Source organism: Protopterus annectens, chromosome 6.part1, assembly GCF_019279795.1.
Source record: "Protopterus annectens isolate FY-2018-M chromosome 6.part1, PAN1.0, whole genome shotgun sequence".
Lineage (NCBI taxonomy): Eukaryota > Metazoa > Chordata > Ceratodontiformes > Protopteridae > Protopterus > Protopterus annectens.
The window spans coordinates 254,811,455-254,827,280 of NC_056738.1; the positions used below are offsets into that span (position 1 = coordinate 254,811,455).

General features: G+C 39.3%; 1 protein-coding gene across 1 annotated transcript in view; it reads left to right on the forward strand.

Moving 5' to 3' along the window:
* CNIH2 (cornichon family AMPA receptor auxiliary protein 2) overlaps positions 1–15,826 on the forward strand; it is a 1,918,708-nt gene that overhangs the window by 1,714,586 nt on the left and 188,296 nt on the right. The window lies entirely within an intron of this gene.

Sequence of the window (15,826 nt, forward strand, 5' to 3'; positions counted from 1 at the left end):
CACTCTGGTCAAGGTTTGACAGGATGCAGTTGTTAATGTGACATATTTTGGAATAGCTGTCATACACTTTGGGTGAGATGCTGCAATGACAGGTTTGTTTCAGCATACTATCTGAACATTCTAGCAAGGTCTGTACAGTTGTTGGGTCTAATTATGCATATAGCTTTCTATCTGAACATTCTCGCATACTCTGTACAGTTGTGGGGTATGATTATGCATACAACTTACTACCACTCCTGGGATTCATACCCCTTCTATGTGTGGTAAAAATATTACAGTTAACATCACAGTGCTATCGGGAATTGGTGTAAAGCATTCCAGTGGTTTCTGTCAAAGTCTCTCTCAGTTGTTCTATATGACTGACCTCTTGGGACTTCTAACATTGTTATACTGAACTTCCTACACATTTTAACTGCGTTCAACAGTGTGGGTAAGACTGTTTAATACAGCAGTACTATTTATAGGATGCAACACTACAACAACATATGAAAGCAGAATGTACACAAGCACTCCAGGGGCATATACTTTTAATCACTAGATATTACACCTTTTTTCCATGCATCCTATATGACAGCCTTCCTGCCATATTGTCTGGTTTATTCAGAAGATCCCATACACAATACATTTTTATACTTGTGCAACACTTTCTAGTACTGTTATATTTATTTGTTATGACAGTACATGCAAGAATATTACTAACCTGCCTGGCAACACAGCCTTTGCAGCCTAGTAACATGGGCTTGCTGGTTCGCAGCCCACTCATCTGCAGCTGTTGGAGAAATACAGTGATATTTAGCCATTACCTATCTTTAGTATACACAAGCTAGGCAAGCATTATTGACGTAGTAGAATGTGTACTTAGTGCTGGGGCATCAGCCACCTGCCTGAATTCTTGGATCCACTGGTCCAAGAGATCACCCCTCTGCCACTTCAGGTCAGCATGGTGATGCCTGACCTGCTCACCAGTCCGGGGGATACCAGTGGCACTGGTGAGGTCATGGGCGAGACTGCCCCAGGCCTCCACTTTATATTGAGAGCCCTGGCACTGGCCCTGCAGTAGACTATCCTCATGGTGTTTTACCAGGAGCCATACCATGAATCCAGACTCCTGGGTGCCCCAGCGCTGCACTCTAAATCGAGTGCCTTCCCCAACTCCAGCCATTCTGCCTACAGTAGGGAGCTGCAACCAGTTATGGGAATTACTGGCTCCTGTAGGGTTTAAATACGTCTGATTTCCCACACTTTCCTGTGATTGGATGGTTGTTTTTGAAAAGGCCAAGTATGGGCGCACCTGGTTACCCAATGCTGGCATTGCTTAAAGGGACATAGCACTGGGCAGATTGAGTTAGCCAGCCCACACATTGCTTACCTGTGCAATGCTTAGCATTGATTAATATCTAATTAGCATTTTATTTTCCTTTTGACATTGATTTATTACTTGTTACCTGTTATAGCTGTGTCTGGTATCTGTGATTCATGTGTACGTACACTGTATGGGGTCCTGGGGAATTCAACACTTTATTACAATAACACCTCACATCTGGCCTTACTGCAGTACTCCACTTCACATATTAATGTTATGTAACAGGTTATACAACATCACACTGTACATAGATTCATTTCACATGCTCAGTTTGATTTTCCTATGTTGAGCATATATTTGTTGTAGCCTCAGTCAAATGTACTGCTGTGATGGTTTAGTGGTTAACTACTGTGACTCTAGTGTACAGGGTCCTGGGTCTGAGCCTTGCAGAGGCTGTTTATTTTGTTGCTGGGCAGAACATGGGCCACTGGATACAGAGTGATTAAGGCACTTTAAAGCAGTTGTAAGCGGGTGTGCGCGTGTTTGCACGGAGCTAAGCACTGCTAACTTCCGGTTACACTTTTATCTACTCAGTTAGCTTCCATATTGCTTAATCTGTGTAGGCAGTGCTTACCTCCATGCAGATGCACTTAAACACGCTTACTAGTCCTTACATATGCTTACTACTGCTTATTTGTGCTTAAACCTGCTTACTAGTGCCTTATTCATTATGACACTGACACTTCACATGTGCATGTCCTGCAGTACTCTAGTTCATAAATATGTGTTTTTTAGTGGGTTTTGCAACAAAAAGATTGGTTATAACGTGCTTTGTCATGTAAAATAGACTGTGCTGCAGTGGGACTTGAACCGGGAATGCCTGCTTATTAGGTGGATGCTCTGCCCACTACACTATTGCTGTGCTGCTTCATTTGCATATATCTTCCATAATTTCACACCCATGCCCCCCCCTCCCCGAGCTCCACATACACAGCAACCATCCATTCTCCGATTGCTAGCCTAGCCATACCACACCTCCACACATTGCCCTCTCTCCATGTCTCGATACTCATCCAGTATACTGTCTTGACCCAAGCTTCTTCAGGCTCTTCATCCGTTTAGTCCATGTATGTACGAGCCTTGCCTTGTTCATCTTTCGAGACACGTGTAAACATCGGATTGACTCACAATCTTTGGTTCGTCCCAGAAGGAACGGGCCCATTTTTGTGTCAAGATTAGACTTAGCTGGTCTACACTGTTTCTCCCAGTGGTAGCATGCTGCCAGGGGTTTGAGAAGCAGTGGTTTGCTCACACACCTGCCCAGCCTAATCTCCCAGTTCCGTGGAACTGACGTCCCAGGTTTGATGTTCTGAGCATGCCCACATTCCCCTTCAACGTACACCATTTTTGTATAATTTTTTAAGATTTTTGCAAGACTACTCTTCTCACATTATGATTAGACAGGAACTGTTTTGGTAATTTACATAAACTGCTCAAAATACTGTATTTGAGCAATGTACAAATGGTTGTTCGTATTAATGTAACATGTCTATCTGAAAGGGTCTTCAATAAGATGACATTGCTAAATAATACAGGGGTTGCTGGTGTTCTCCTTTTCATTCATTTTTAATGCTTTGTTGTCACAAAGTTCGTTTTTGATATACACACACATATATATATATATATATAAATAAATATGTATATTCATATATATATATATATATATATATATATATATATATATTTGTACATACACACACACACATACATCTACATAATTACATACATTTCCTATACTGTTGAATGACTGTGCTGGATGATATGTTTGTGATAATATCAGCGGTATGTGTATCTGCCATGACTTAGTGGTGCATCATTGTGCCGACAGTGTGCAGGGTAAGGGTTTGCAACTTGAGAGTGCTGATTATTTTGTTGCTGGTCAGGACAAGAGCTGTTGGATACAGAGTGACTAAGGCACTTTTAAGCAATTGTAAGTGGGTTTGTGCTGCTTTGCGCGAGGGTAAGCAATGCTAACCTCTGGTTACATATGCTTACAGAAAGTTAGCTTTGATCTTGCTTAACCTGTGTGTGCATTGCTTACCCCCATGCAAATGGGCTTAAACCCACTTACTAGTGCTTAAATATGCTTACTATCTCTTACTACCGCTTACTAGTGCTACAGTTTAGACAGTAATAGTGTAATTGTTCTTGGGGAGGTGGTTGATTTGGAAAATGTATGGGGTTATCATTCATTACATAGTTTACCTTCCATTTGTATCTGTGATACTTTATGGGGCACATTTGATTATCTGTGGACTTTGCAACATTATGACACTGACACCTCACATTTGCATTAAATGCAGTACTGCATTTCACAAATGTATGTCATTTATTAGGTTATGCCACAAAAAATATTTATCATAGAGTGATTTGAACGGAAAATGAAATGTACTGCAATGGGACTCAAACCGGGAATGCCTGCTCATTAGGCGAATGCTCTGCCCATGACACTATTGCTGTGCTGCATCATTTGCATTTATCTTCCTTGTTATCCTCTTCAGCCTTTTAAGCTGTTATAACCATAGCTAAGCAATGGGCACACCCAGGCACCTACGGTTAGCTGTACTTGGATTTAAAAAAAAAAATAAAAGTGTTTCTTCTTTTAATTTATAAGTACTATTGCTTTTGTACACATGGGGGACTGTTGGTGGGGATATGCGGACACCTATGAGCAATCATGCTCATTTCTTAACACCTTCTGCTGATCTACATTGCAGGGGTGCGTTTATTCTGAGACCTCTGCTCTCAGACACTCCCCCTGCACTCGTACATGCTCCATGTAAGTCTAGGAGCTCGTGTAGCATGCCTTGTTAATATGCATGGCGCAAGGCCACCCTGCTTCTGAATGGGCACTTCTGTGCAGGACTAAGCTAGCCCTGCATGGAAGATTAGTAAATCTGGGGGAATGTTAACATTAATGAATGCATCAAAGATAAATATTTGTAGTTACTGGCTTGCTTGAAATGAATGGCCTAATTCACAGTATAGAAACCACCAGATACATTGTTAGTTTCTTACTGTCTAGCAGGACCTATTTTTGTTTTTTCTGTCTTTCTTCTTCTTTAATATGCTGTAATCAATGGTTTCCATTGACATTATGAGGCAAATCATTTTTTGGGAAACTATCTTGATTAGGTATCTGAGTGACTTTTATTTGCATTGTGTTATAACTGATATGGTTATGTTTTGCCTACTAAAACTATTACTCTTTATGGCCCTGTGTCTATGATGTACTTCCTAAAAGTCTTATTATAGGTTCATAGGTTCATAGGTTGGTACTGCGCTATCGGCCCTAGGGCCTATGCAAGCCTAGCCATAACAATTCCCAATTCCCTGGCTATTTCTTCCCACAGTATTTACTTCTCTGGGCCCCTGTCTAGCGGGGCGACTGACATGATCCCCGGGGTGAATTTCCTATCTTCCATCCAATCATCAAGGTTCCATTTGAAGAGGGCCAATGAGGCGCTCAGCTTGACATGTATGGGCAGTCTATTCCAGAGTATGGGAGTCTCTGGGTCAGGAACCTATCCCTCCAGCATGTTTTGTTCATTGTGATGACAAGGTTTAGATCCCTGGTGCGTGTGGCTCTGAGGGATTGGGATTTCTTTAAGTAGAGCATGTCCAACAGCTCAGGGTTTGACATGGCCTTGTATGTTAAGCAGAGATCGCCTCTGAGTAGACAATATGCCACAGAGTATAGCTGGAGTGTTTTTAGACGGTCAGCATATGGCATCTGCTTTAGGCCTGTGATTCTTTTAGTGAGGTATTTCTGTGGCCTGTTGCAGATCTCTTGTGAGGTACATACCAAATGGGGCATTATATTTATTTATTTATTATTTATTTATTTATTTTACATTTGTTAACCGGGCTGGTCCAACTGGATGCATATCCTTTTTCAGTAGAGGCCCGAGGAGAAAAGCTCCAATCATAATCTTAAAACACAAAATCTCAAAACAAGTTATATAAAAAAATCCAGGTTATAACAATGCAAGTTACAAAAAGTATAAATAAGTAGACGTTGTACATTTACAAGGTTAGTAAAAAAAGTCCATTTACATAGAAGTATAATGAGACAAAGATCAATCATCTGGTAAAACATGACAGGGAAATATAATATACTAATAGAGTATATCAAGTTCAAGAGTCACCATCTTATATTTGTGGTAAAAATGTATTTCCAGATAAGTGATAAGGGAACAAGAATTAGGAGATGAGGACTGGATAGATTTGGTGTGAAGGTATGAAATATTAGCTTAATCAGGTTCAGGACATGGGCATAGCCATAGTGTCTTGAGATATTCTTTAAGGTTCTTTTTGAACTGTTTGTGAGAGGTAGTATTTCTGAGGTAGATTGGGAGGGCGTTCCATGGCTTGCCAATGGAGTTGGTGAGGAGGGCATCGCCACCAGAATTATTGGCTTTAATGGTTAGGATATGGGTGCTGTTGGAAGATCGGAGACTATTTAGATTAGTGTATGGTATCAGTATGCTACACAGAGCGGGGGTTCTGTCTGGTTGGTTAATTATTTTCCATGCTTCAGAGAGTTGGTTTAGTTTGAGAAGATTGGGCAGTTCCAACCACCCAAGTTGCCTCAGGTTATGACAATGGTGGGTGCGATATGGAGAACCTGTTATAAATCTAGTAATGTGGTGGTAGGCCTGGGAGAGCATGTTTAGTTCACGTTTATGGAGGAAAGAAAGGACTGGGGAGGCATAGAGGAGTGTAGAGAGGAGATGTGTGGCTATGGTAAGTTTAGCAGTGGAGTAAGAAAATTTTTATTCTGTGCATGGATCCAAGTTTTTGTTAACAGATTTAACTGTTTGGGTGATGTGTATGTCAAATTTGAGCTTATGGTCAATAGTTACTCCTAGTAATTTGGTATTGGTGACAGGGTTATGATAGTCCCATTGTTGGATTTGATACAGAAGGCATTACTATCTGTGTTTGGGAGTTCTTTAACTGGGGTAGAGAAGACGTTGGGAAAAATAATAGTAATTTGGTTTTGGTTGGGTTGAGTAGGAGTTTGAGGTCGGTAAACCATTTTTCAACTAGAGAAAAGCAGAGTTGAGTGGTGGTTTGGAAGTTGAAGAGGGAGGCATCAGAGCAGATTAAGGTGGAGTCGTCAGCGTATTGTATGCAGGTGGATTGAGGGATAACTGAGTGAAGGTCATTAATGAAGATGGAAAACAGAAGTGGTCCAAGTATTGAGCCTTGAGGGACACCAATGGTGTTGGGAAGGAGGTCTGATAGTCTATTTTGCCATAGGACAGCCTGTTTCCTATCAGCTAGGTACATTTTGAACCATGTTAGAGCTGGTGTGTCCAGATGCAAGGATTCAATGGTGGACAGTAGGAGCTGGTGGTTGACCATGTCAAAAGCTTTTGACAGATCAAGAAAGAGGGCGGAGGATATAAGTTTACTATTGCGATTGTTATTAATGGAGTCGACAAAGGAAAGGAGGGCAGTGGTTGTACTATGGTGGGGGCGAAAGCCATGTTGGGTGTTGGATAGGAGATGATTGCATGTTAGGTAGTGAAGAAGTTGTTTGTGGATACATCTTTCCATAATTTTTGCTATTGGGGACAGTGTAGCTATTGGTCTATAGTTTGAGATTTCCGTGGAGGTGCCTCCTTTGTGAAGTGGGATGATGTAGGATATCTTCCATACAGTGGGAATACTAACTTTGGTAATGGTTCTATTGATAAGGATGGATATAGGGTATGCAATAACTTCAGCCGCTATTTGTAAGAATTCTGCTGGGAGGTGATCAGCTGCTAGAGTACAGTGGGACAATGACCTAATTTTTTCTGGATGAATAGCCCTTAGTGATGAGGTGTGCCACATAGAAGGATTTCCTGACTGTTGTGGCGATGTGGTTATCGAAAGTGAGACCACTGTCCACCTGTATCCTTAAGTCTCTCATCACACTTTCGATGTTTAGTGTCCAGCCACCTATGTGGTAATTCATGGGTACATGTTTTTTTCCAAACGGGATAACTATACATTTCTTGGCATTAAGCTTGAGCCCATGGCTCTGGCACCAGGCATCTGTTTCTGTAAGGCCTTTTTGTAGAATATCCACATCATTTGGGGATTCAGTAATGGCTCCCAGTTTGCAGTCATCTGCAAACTTTGTTAGCCAGAGTCCCTTAGTGTTGGTCTGTACTTCAGAGAAGTAGATGCCAAACAAGAGTGGTCCCAGGACTGAACCCTGAGGTACTCTACTTGTCACTTGTCTGGAGCTTTTACAGTCTGGGTTCTGTCAGTAAGCCAGTTGGCAACCCATCGAGTGACGTAGGGATTTATGCCCAGCTTAGTAAGTTTATCTATGATTCCAGAGTGGAGGATGGTGTTGAAGGGCTTGGCGAGGTCCAGATAGGCTGTGTGGACCACCTTACCCTCGTCCACAGCTCTGTAGACTGATTCGAAGAAGTCAGTCAGATTCAGGAGACAAGATCGGCCCTTCACAACCCCAAACTGGGTGGGGTCCAGTGTTTGAAGGTTGCCAATGTCTTTGTTTATAAGTTCCATGATAATGCATTCTGTGCCCTTGCAGATCAGGCTTGTCAAAGTAATGGGACAGTAGTTCCCGGGATCCAAGGCAGATCCTCCCTTGTGGAGCGGGATAACTGTAGCTGTGCTGAAGTCTGAGGTGAGGCTATGATTAAACATGACATTTAGGTGAGGTGCCAGTTAATTTTGTAGTTCATGTAGTACACAGCCTGGGATGTCATCTGGCCCCATGGATGCTGTATTCTTAGCTTTGGAGAGTGCGGTTTCTACATGTGTGGCCGTGATTATCGGAATTTGGCAATCTTTTGGTATTGAGATGGGCTCTTTAGGAGGTGAGAGGGGGGTGAAGTTGGCACTAAAACGATCTGCCAGGATATTGGCAATATCCTTGGGATCAGTATATTTAATGCCATTCTGTTGTAGTTCAGAGCAGATCTGAGCATTGCCATTTAGATTCTTGACATAACTATAGAATGCCTTGTGGTTGTCTATGGAATCTTTGGCAATTTTATTTTCGTAACTAGCTTTTGAGGATTTTATGAGGCATCTCAGCTTCTTACTGAGACTAGTGAGGGAGTTTCTTGCATCCTGGGATTTTCCTCTTTACTTCAACAGTTTCTTCCTTCTGTTGTATAGTTTGTTTATAGCAGGGGACCACCAGATTGGCTTCCTTTTTTGGAGAAGAGCGTCTTGGTTCTATTTGGGATGGCATGATTCATGCACAAGTGGATGTGCTCGTACAGTGCCTTAGTGTAGGATTCTGCAGTCAAACTTCCAGATCCCGTCTGCGTGGGTGCTGTGAAGTTTGTCACTTCTGACTTCAGTAGCATGAAGTTGGCTTTGGAGAAGTTTTTAAGGAGGTTTCCTTACTGGGGGGTGGGGGTGGAATGTGGATGTCAAAGGTGATTTGCTTATGGTCAGACCTGACCAATGAGGGGGTGACCACTGGTGTGGAGCATCTATCTCCCATGTTGGTAATGACCAGGCCTAGGATATTGGCTCCCCTGGTGGGACAATGGATTAGTTGATCCAGGGCATTGGAATTTATGAATTCCATGAACCGTTGGGAAAAGGAGTTGGCACCCGAATAGTTTTCCCAATTAAAGTCAGGGTAGTTGAAATCACCCAGCATTAGGGTGTTTGGTTATATCTTAATATTTTCCAGTATATTTAGAAAGGTGTAGTGAGAATCTTGGGGCATGGTGGGGGATCTGTAGCAAGCTACATTTGGATTGCAGTCTTACCTAGTGTTAGCTGCACCTGGAGAATTTCAGATGCATTGTGTTGGGCAACTAGCCTGGAGGTGTGAATATCCTTGGTTAATATGGACACTCCTCCACCTTTAGTGTTTCGGTCTTGGTTTTGTGGCCACAAAGTGTGGTAAGAATTGTAGCCTGGTATTGCAGGGGTGCTCTCTGGAGCCTTGAACCAGGTCTCAGTTACTGCACAGATATCGATGTTCTCCATTTTTAGGAGTGCCTCGAGAGAGTGCATCTTGAGGTTTAGACTTCTAGCATTGAGTAGCATTATCTTCAGATCATTAGTTCCAAAGAAACACTCATGTGAGTTCCTCACTACTTTCAAAGGGAAGTCGACGAGTTAAGTCAAATTTGTATTCACTTATTTAACAGGTTAGCTTCATAGCTGAAACTGCTATGAATGCTTTTACAAAAATACCTCTAGTACATTGAATTACTTGTGTTTTTCAACATGCACTACTTATTTCCAATTACTGAATGAAAAAAATGAGTCTGCAACACAAAAGTTGTTGCTCTTAAAATGCATCAACATTTGTGTTCACATAAGTTACAAAAAGTAGTTGGTATGAGGTCAGATTAGGATAACTATATTTAAAAATCATTATCTATTTCAGAAACAAAGAGCCATCACCCCTGGTATCATAATTACTGGCTTCTTTTAAGTAAGCTGGTATTAACAATAATACTTGGACAGGAATTTAAAGAACATATTTTTAGCTATTTCTGCAATACAGGAATGCCCTTTCAATAAGAAATGTAATCTCTAAAGAAAGCAGATAAAATGTCTACAAGGATATAAAACCACACAGACTATACAAATATGAGACGGTGACAAAATTGATAAAAGAGCAAGTGTATATCTATGGAAACATATCCCAGCATGCAGTGCAGACTACAGTACAACTGTGCAGCCCAGAAGTACAGATGTGTGATATCCACAGCTGATTATCAGGTAAAATCCCAAAAGAACATGAAAGGGAAGACAACCCCATGAAAAAGGAGTAGGTACACCATATAGCGAAAATGTGCAAATATAAGAGAGAAAGTCTGTGAAATGTGCAGCTTTATACAGCAGATATTATTTTATTCTCCTTGTCAAAGAACACCATACAATAAGCCAACATATGTACTACTTATAAGGAAGAAGACACAGTGCTGTGCAATGATTAACTATTATTCTTTTTTATCTTAATGTGTTTACTGTGTTTAACAGAAATTAGTTGGTACATAGAAATTGCATGGCAGTTATTACTATTACATTTTTAATCATGGGTATTTTATTATTATTATTAGTAGTAGTAGTGGTGGTAGTTGTAGTAGTATTAATATTAGTAGTAGTTGTAGTAGTAGTAGTAGTATTAGAAGTAGTTGTAGTAATACTAGACAGTAGTAGTAGTTGTAGTAGTAGTAGTAGTGGTTGTAGTAGTAGTTGTAATTGTAGTAGTGGCAGGAGTATTAGCAGTATGAGTAGGAGTAGTTGTAGTAGTAGTAGTAGTAATAGTATTGGTAGTAGGCTGAGAAACACCAAACGAGCAATAATTTTTTAAAAAAAATTATTTTATTGTGCTGATTACCTTACCTAATTTATTCATCTGCCTTTATAATTAAGTATAGCTAGAAAGGTGATTGGTTGGTGTTTTTTTTTCCAGCGGGAACTTTGAGCCTATTCCAGGTGTAATTGTTGTTCCTCTGAGACAACTTTTCCCTCAGCAGCTCACCTTCTCTATTTCTGCCATATTTCCTGGACAGTATAAGTGGGTAAAATGAGTAATCTCTTTAAACTATTGTATTTAGCTAATTGCTAAACAAATGTGCTATCTTATAGGCCAGTAAGATATGGGGGTGCATTTATATGATCCATACCTTCCAGAATATATCTGGAGACTGATATTTTAACCACATCTGCAAAGAGTAATGATATATTTCAGCAGATGATTAATTTTGGTAACAGAAATGATCAGTACTGACTTGAGAATATACTGGCAAACTTAAATGACATTAATTTGTCTTTGTTTAGTAGCCTTCTCTGATGTTTTATTTTACTCTGTTTCTTATCACATTATTACCATATGGAAGAGCTTCTGGCTGTAAATGTGATGCCATATCTGCTTGTACCAGGCACAGTGATCTGCACTTTGAACTGTTGACAAATGTAGTGCCTCCCTTCCCTTCAGATATCTAACTAGAGATGGATACAGCACTAGGCAACCAAGGCAGCTGTCTAGGCCTGACATTATCTGGGGGCCTGGCCTGGCCATAAATATTGAAAAAAAAAATCCACATCTGCATTTGAAAGAAGAGGAGATTAATTTTGCATAGACATTCAGCACATTTAGCAAGGTTCAGCACAGCATCAGTGCACTAAACTTTGAAAGTTAAGCCTATACCTTTCAACTATCCTGTTTTTTTTCAGAAAATACTGTATTTTGTTTAAAAATTGATCCCTGCCATGAATGTCAGCTTTTTTCCTTTATATCATAATTTGTTTACACTCCCTCTAACATAATTTATGTCATCATCTTGTGCCCTAGCACCATCAGATGAGTAGATTCACCGCTCCATGCCTGCTGATTGTGAAGGGAATTACAAGGCTGTGGGAAATGTGTGCTTTGTATTCCAGACTTCATATATAATATACTAGTCTATCTTCACACACAAGTAAAACATGGGTCTACTTTAAGCCCTTGAAAGCAGTAAAACCCGAATCCAAATTGCGTGACATGTAAAGAGTGAACCGCAAATACATTGAATGAACGAAACCGCAAAAGAGGAAATATCAAAATCGCATAGTTGGCCTGTCTGTGGTATAGCTCCGTAAGGTAAGTGTGCGATAGTTACGGACCTTAGGGATAGGGAGGGGTTAAGGTAAGTGCATAGGTAGGTAGTGTATGTAAGGTTTTGTGTAGGTAATGTATGTAAGGTTTGTGTAGGGTTTTGTTAAGTGTATGTGTGTGGAATATTTAGTTTGTTTGAGTATAGCTCCGTAGGGAAAGTGTGCAGTAGTTAGGGACCTTAGGGTTAGGGATGGGGTTAAGGGTAGTGTATAGACAGTTGTGTATGTGGGGTTAGTGTAGGGTTAGCAGTAGGATTTTGGTGCTTTAATTTAGGGTTAGAAGTAGGGATTTGGTTAGTGTATGTATGTGTTGTTTTTTTTATTGTGTTTGGGTAGGTAGTGTGTTGCGGGTGGTGGGTTGGCCGACTATGACGGTTCGAGGTTTACATTTTCGCTCTTTAGTACGTTCGACGTATCCGCAGTTCGCTCTTTATGTGTAGCGCGATTAGTATTCTGGTTTTTCATGTTTCAAGGGTATAAAGTAAACGCATAAAATATTTTTATTTTTATTTTATTTTCAGTTTGATTACCGGGGAAGTCCACTGGGCCAAGAAGTGCCCATGTTCAGTGGAGGCCCGGGGAGAAAAGCTCCATGAACAGTATAATACAATATATGTTACAAAATGCAAATAAAGGTTGCAAAGTGAAATACCATACAGTATAGGTTGCAAAATAGAAAATAAAGGTTACAAAGTGAAATACAAGAGTAGGGTTCATACATTCGAGAGTTGCAGAGTGTAATATACATTATGAGACAGTTTAACAACTTGACGACAGAGTGTTTTTTTTTTTTTTTGATGAAACAATATTTACATGCTTGGAGTCAATTAAAGTCTGCTAGTTCTGGATCTTTTGAGAAATAAGAATAAGTATGAGAGTATAGTGGAGTGGGGGTTAGGAGAGCTTAGTGGGGAGTCCCTAGAATTTAAGTGGGGTGAAAGCAGGAGCATTTCCATTTGGAAGATAGGTGAAGAAAAAGTTGAGTTTTGAAGGATTCAGTGTTAGGTATAGTCCTAAGTGAAGGAGGCAGAAAGTTCCATTTTTTACCTAGAGGGAAGGACAGTAAAAGCTGGCCAGTGGGTCATTTGGGTTTAAGAATGGAGATTAGGTTTTAGTGTTCAGATCTCAGTGATCTGTTAGGGATGTATGGAGGAAGGATGTCCTTTAAGGCTGGGCATTTATCAAGGGAGAATATTAGTTTGTGAGCAGTGGTTAGTTGTAGATAGTCTAGGTGGTTAGGGAGTTCTAACCAGTTCAGAGAGTGAAGGCTGAGGCAGTGGTGAGTTGATGTTTTGGATTTGGTGGCAAATTTAGAGATCTTATTATAGCAAGCTTCGAGCTTAGAGGTGTTGGTAACAGGCAAATTGGTTAGAAGAGGGGCTCCATATGGAAGGGAAGGTAGGAGGTAGGTGGTTGCCAGGGTATGCCTAGTGGAGATGGAAAGAAAGAAAGCTTGGGTAGGTAGTGTATATATATATATATATATATATATATATATATATATATATATATATATATATATATATATATATATATATATATATATATATATATATATATATATACTGCAGTATAAACAAAATTGCTTCAGCCTTCCTATGGCTACTTTGTGATTCTGATCAAGTAATTTCATCTGGCAGTGTTCCTAGGCTGTCCCCGAAAAGGAGCACTTCATGCAGTGGGCTGTCCCAAGCTGTTAGACAATGAATTGCATACCTGTCTTTTGAATTCCTTCCCTTAACATAGACTCCAATTAACAATTTGCTACATGCTGTTTGACTATGCATCCCAGCATGTCTTATAATTTAATGGATTACAAGATGCATTTTCAATAAATATGAGTTTCAAGAGAGGAGTTTTTTGCTGTTGCTCATGGTAAGTGTGTTTTTAGTGGGAGACTGTTGTGCTTAGTAATTGGTTATCAGTGTTTTTGTTGTGTGATTTGAAATAGTTTTAATTAAATCCAAATCTTTGTGATCATTATAGAAATAAAAGAAGAAATGGTATGCACTTTCACAGTTTGAATTGTGTTTTATGGTAACTGAGGAGAGACAGCAAAGTAATGGGATATTGATATGACAGCAGGGGTGGGCAATCAATTACCCTACCCAGGCCCCCATTTGACCATTATATGACTCTGTCTTTAACATCATTTACTAATCTGAATGGCCTTGTTTTTTTTTCTTTTTGCCGATTATTCTAATTGTCAAAACCCAAGGGAACTGTATTACTGCACTACCAAGTAAATTCTCTTTTACACTACATAGCTAACATACCCCATCCTAATAAATGCTCATGAGATGTAGAAACAAAATTGGGCTGTATTGTGTGGCTGCGCATATAACAGCCCTGGTAGTCATTAGCCTAGTATATACCTATGAACCTATGGCACCTACTTATTTTCCTACTCTGTTTGCGTTGTTGTTTCAGATAAAACTAAGTAAAGTACCGATATGCAATTTCTTAGCATTAGTGGTCTGTTCCAGAAAGCACTAGTTAATGCATGGTTATATTAGGTGCACTAGTCACTGTTTTCATTGAAAAGCTTGCTAGGAAATGTATTATTCCTATTAGAATAATTACTAGAAATTGCACTTAGAATGAAATAACAATTTTAATAAAGCAATGTAAAGCAGGGAATTCTGGGTTACCTCTGCTGTATTAAACAGTTCAAATTGTGTTGGCTTGCGTGTTTATTTGTATAATTTAGCCTCAAAAGGAGGTATATTTCTTTGAAAATGTAGACTTTATAATATGGTGGTAGGCACCTAATTTTTCAACTACTGCCAACAGAATATAGAAGTAAAAGAAATAACAGAACAACTGGAAAAAACAAATAAGGGAATTCAAAAGGTAATTTGAATAAGAACATATGAAATAGAATAACATAAAAGAAGGTACTTTGAAAGGAAAAGTACATTTAATTATATGCATGCAGTCAGTGGTATCATTTAAACATAACTGAAAATCAACAGAGGCAAGCAAAGTAAAAATGGATGTAAAAGAAGTGCTGAGAAATGTAAAATGGTTGCAAAATCTGGACTAGCCAGATTAATGGAAAACAGAAGTAATTGAAGAGGAAATTGCTTTATAGATCAGGAAAACTGACATGCTAGAGAATGGAACGTGAGGAACTAAAGTGCATACATTAGAGGAGACCCTGAAAGACTCCAGTAGCATAGTAACATCAACTACTGAGATTTCTTCAGGAATAGAAACAAAGAAAATTGCAAGCACTATGGTGAAAATATGTCAAAAGAGCCACAGACAGGATACCAGCATGCATTTTGCTGTTTCAGTATATAAAATTGGAAAATTAAATGGAAATGGGTTATAAAACTAGTGACCAAATATGAATTGCATCTGAGTTTTCAGAGGGAGTAAATGCTGAAAGGAAAGGAAAGGATCATTGTTTCTCAAATATTTTTATTAAGATTTTTAAGATTCATATCGGATATCATAATTTAGAATTAAAATCATAAGTATTGATTTATCAACCACACAAAGAGAGAAAAAACCTACATAACAAAACAAAAACTATTTACAAGTGACTAAATGAACAAATACAAGATATTTCTGCAGAGTAAAGTTCAGTTCCAGCCTGTGTTACAATCAGTTCTCTCCAGTATCTCTGTGATGTTTATCTAAAAGTTATAATTTGAAGTGATTTTTTCTGTTCTTATTTTGATAGTAGCCATTTGCATTTGAGAGACATTAAGTGATATGTTCTTGATCTCTTTAAATATAGATGAAGTCTCACTTTTCCAATTTGTAGTAATTGTTTTACAAACAATAGCTAATAAAATCCATAGAAATTAATATTTAGATCTAGGAACACTTAGGTATAGGGGCATTAAA